Source organism: Chiloscyllium punctatum, chromosome 36 (assembly GCF_047496795.1).
Source record: "Chiloscyllium punctatum isolate Juve2018m chromosome 36, sChiPun1.3, whole genome shotgun sequence".
NCBI lineage: Eukaryota > Metazoa > Chordata > Chondrichthyes > Orectolobiformes > Hemiscylliidae > Chiloscyllium > Chiloscyllium punctatum.
In genome coordinates, this window is record NC_092774.1 from 22,990,612 (window position 1) to 22,994,919 (window position 4,308).

Here is a 4,308-nt window from a genome sequence, read left to right on the forward strand (position 1 = left end):
TTTAAGTGCCGTAATTATACTCGCCTCCACGACTTCCTCAAGCAGCTAATTCCATACCCGCACCATGCTCTGCATTAAACAGTTGTCCCTTAAGTCCCTTTTATTTCTTTCCCCTCTCACAATAAATGTATGCCATCTAGTTCTAGACTCCCTCAATTCAGGGAAAAGACCTTGTCTGTTTATCCTATCAATGCCCGTCATGATTTTATAAACCTCAATAATGTCACCCCATACCCTCTGATGTTCTAGGGATAACAGCCACAACTTATTCAGCTTCTCCCGATAGCTCAAATCTTCCAACCCTGGCAACATCCTTGGAAATTATTTCTGAAGCCTTTCATGTTTCACAACCAACTTCCAATAGGAAAGAGAGCAGAACTACACATAATATTCCAAAAGTGGCCTGACCAATGTCCTGTACAGCAGCAACATCACCTCCCAACTTCTATACTCGATACTCTGACCAATAAAGGAAAGCACACCAAATGCCTTCTTGACTATTCTGTCTCCCTGTGACTACTTTCACGGAACTATGAACTTGCACTCCAAGGTGTCTTTGTTCAGGAACACTCCCTCAGACTTTACCATTAAATAGAGAAGTCCTCCTCTGATTTGCTTTTCCGAAGTTCAGCACCTCATATTTATCTAAATTAAACTCCATCTGCTACTCCTCAGCCCATTGGCCCATCTGATTAAGATCGTGTTGTGCTCTAAGCTAACCATCTTCGCTGTCCATTATACCTCCAATTTTGGTGTCATCTGCAGACTTATTTACTATACCTCCTATATTGAAATCCACAGCATTTATATAAATGATAAAAAGTAGTGGACCCAGCAGCCATCCTTGATCACAGGCCGCCAGTCTGAAAAGCAACCCTTCACCACCATCCTCTGTTTTCTACCTTTGAGCCGGTTCTGTATCCAAATGTCTAGTTCTCCCTCTATTCCATGATATCTAACCTTGCTAACCAATCTTCCTTGGGGAACTTTGTCAAACTCCTTACTGAAGTCCATATGGTACCCTGGGACGTAGGCCATCAGGCCCAGGGGACTTGTCTGCCCTCAATCCTGATAGTGTGCTGTTTACCTTTTCCCTATCGACGTTGATTGTTTAAGTTTTACTGTTTCTGTAGCCTCTGACTTGTCCGTTCCAATAGTAATGGTACTATTGTCGTCCAACTTGAAAACTGAGCAAAAAGTATTGACTTAGCATCTCTGCCATTTCAGTGTTCCCCCTTTAAGTCACCCGTTTTATCTTCTAAGGGACCAACATTTACCTTAGTGCCTCTGTTCCCTTCAGTGTACGAACAGAAGCTTTTGCTACACTTTTTGATATTTTGTGCTGGGTTTCTTTCGTAATTTACTTTTATTCATTTATGAGCATCCCTTTGTTTATGTTTGAAAGTTTTCCGATGTTTGAGCCTTCCAGAGGTCTGGGTAACATCTCGAAAAAGACTGAAAAATTCAAAAATAGTCTTTGTTAAAACCTAAAAAAGACTTAAAAACATTTCAGTTGTCTTGGGGCAAGGAACACGATTTCCCCGCCCAGTGTCTCCGATTGGTTGGATGCCCCATGTAGCTACGCGCGTAATGACGTCTAGGGCTCGACCACCGCCCCTTGTGAATCGGCGGATGCGCAGTCTAGGTCCTGTCGCAGGACAAAGACAGTGTCACTGATTGTGGAAGAGGAATGGCGCCGGCGCTGACGGAACAAGAACAGATACCGCTTGAATAGCTGAGCAGGTCCGGTTATCATTGTTCAGAACAGGAACACGTTTCAGAAACATCCCGGGGAGGTCGCCCAGACCTGGCTCCTGCCCCCGGGGAGAGGAGACAGTGAGACAGGGTATGATTGGAAACCGCGGGAGGAGGGAGACTGGGGAGTTTATAAACTCCTAGGGGGAGGACTGAGGCCTCGGAATAAAACCGCACAGTCCCAGTGCTTACTTCATTGGGAAGGGACCTCTCAGATTGCCGTGCAACTTGCCGCCATTTTTGTCAGGGTAAGGTGCTGTCTTGGGGCGAGGAGCGTGGGCGGCCATCTTGGTGAAGGCACCATCAACCGTCATTTCCGGAGGAGAATTCCAACCTTGTGGCAAGCTTGGACAGCAGGAAGTCATTCAGCAAACTTACTGGTTTTCTTTTCTCAAGCAACCTTGACATTTCATTATCATGTGGCTGATTCATCTTCATTTCCAGCACCTTTGGAAGCAGCTTGATCAAGCTAATTGTTACCTAAATGAAGTTGTCCTCCATACACACATAAGGCTATCTGGCTGCATGAGGGTATTCAGGTTTCTGTGTCCTGGATAATATGTCATCAGCAGGCATCTGGCAATCTACAGGAATTGCCACCTATGTTATGTTTATTTAATGTTTAGAAACTCACATTACTCACATATTGTGTGAATTTCTTTTGCAGGAAGACACGCGGAAAGAAATCTGAAAGCAAATGAGACAACAACTTCTGACAGAGACACTTGATTCATTGGGACTTGAATATCAGCAACTGTTCAAATCGAGAAGAAACATTTGCTTTTGTTTGCTTGAGAGATTTTGGATACTGGTGTGGCAGAAAGAATACTGAGACACACAAGTGAGGGAGATTCAGTGCACTGACTGTGAAAACTGCTTCAACCTAATGACTCAGCTTGGGGGATAAAAATCTCACCATTCACGGTGGGGAGAGACTGTGAACACATTTTGTCTGTAATTTCAAAACCAGAGCGAAACAAGAAAAGCTTTCCCTATGGGGAAACCGTGGAAATGTGAGTATTGTGAGAAAGGGTTCCCTTCCCCTTCGGTGCTAGAAACTCACAGACGCGTTCACACCAGGGAGAGGCCATTCACCCGCTCCATGTGCGGGCAGGGATTCAGTTGGGTGGACAACCTGCAGATGCACCAGCGGGTCTACACAGGAGAGAAGCCATTCACATACCCCATGTGCGAGAGGGGGTTCGTGCAGTCATCTACACTCCTGATCCACCAGCAGGTCCTCACGGGGGAGAGGCCATTCACATGCCCCGTGTGCAGGAAGGGCTTGTGGGCAATATACAGCAACATGAGCGGGTCCAAACAGGGAAGACACTGTTCACCTGCTCTGAGTGTGAGAAGGAATTCATTGATTCTTCCAGCCTGCTGATCCACCAGCTGGTCCACGCTGGAGCCTGACGACTCCCCCACTTTCAGTGCAGGAAGGCTTCTCCAGCTCCTCCCACCTGTAGAGGCACCAGTGAATTGATGTGCCATTGCAGGGGGATTGAAAGAACAATGGCCGAGTACAATTAGCGACTGGTCTATCAACCCAGTTCTGGGAACTCACAGGTTTGTATCCTGTTGTGGCAGATGACGGAATTGGAATTTGGTCAGAAATCTGGAGTTCAGAATCTAATGATGAAACCGTTTTCAGGCAACAAAGAAATCCCCATCCGATTCACTCATGTCCTTTTGAGGGAAGGAAACTGCTGTTGTGTGAAAGGATTCACTCAGTCATCCCAACTGCATCCTTTACCTGATCTGACCTACATGTGACTCCAGACCCACAGCAATGTGGTGGACTCTTGACTATGCTCCATCATGACTGGAAAATAGGTGGGGAGAAATTTACTTAGACACAGAGCATAGGTTGAAATTTCTGAGTGAGGCAATACTTCCTCTGGGTTAAGGCTGTACCAAGGATCCAATTACAAAGGGACAAGTCTGTGCTGACCAATACTAAAGAAAGTAGGGATGGGAGTGTGTGCACTTTGACCTTGAGCTGTTTTAAAATGAAATAAATTGGTTTTCATATGCCTTTTTGCTGGGGAGATCTGAAGCAGTACCGAAGTTGGGTCACAATAAAGGTTACCTGAACTTCCCATCAGACTCAGACACTGATATCTATGAGATCCAACAGGTTTTTGTTTTAAAGCTGCTAATTTCTTTCCGCCTCTAACAGTAAGTTTCCAATGTTTTGTATCAGAAGGAGCAGTGAAATAGTAGCTAGCATTGTTAGAAACTGTTAAGTTCATCTCTGCACGAACTGCGTTGTTTCATGTGCATTGGAAAGTTTACTGCCTGCAGTGGGAACGTGTGGGCTGTGTTCACTAGAAACTAAAAATCACACAACACCAGGTTATCGTCCAAAAGGTTTATTTGGTAGGACGATCTTTCAGAACACTGCTCCTTCATCAGCTAGCTGTGGAGCAGGATCATAAGGCACAGAATTTATAGCAAAAGATTAGCGTCATGCAATTGAAATGATATATTGAACCAAATTAGATTGCTGTTAAATCTTTCTTCTTTTAGAATGGGTTGAAGGTTTCTGTT

General features: G+C 44.9%; 1 long non-coding RNA gene across 1 annotated transcript; it reads left to right on the plus strand.

Annotated features, from left to right (window-relative positions):
* Positions 1–1,730: 1,730 nt before the first annotated feature.
* On the plus strand, positions 1,731–3,792 carry LOC140460272 (uncharacterized). Its single transcript, XR_011953943.1, has 2 exons — positions 1,731–1,846; positions 2,423–3,792. It is a non-coding gene; the product is annotated as an uncharacterized lncRNA (long non-coding RNA).
* Positions 3,793–4,308: the final 516 nt, after the last annotated feature.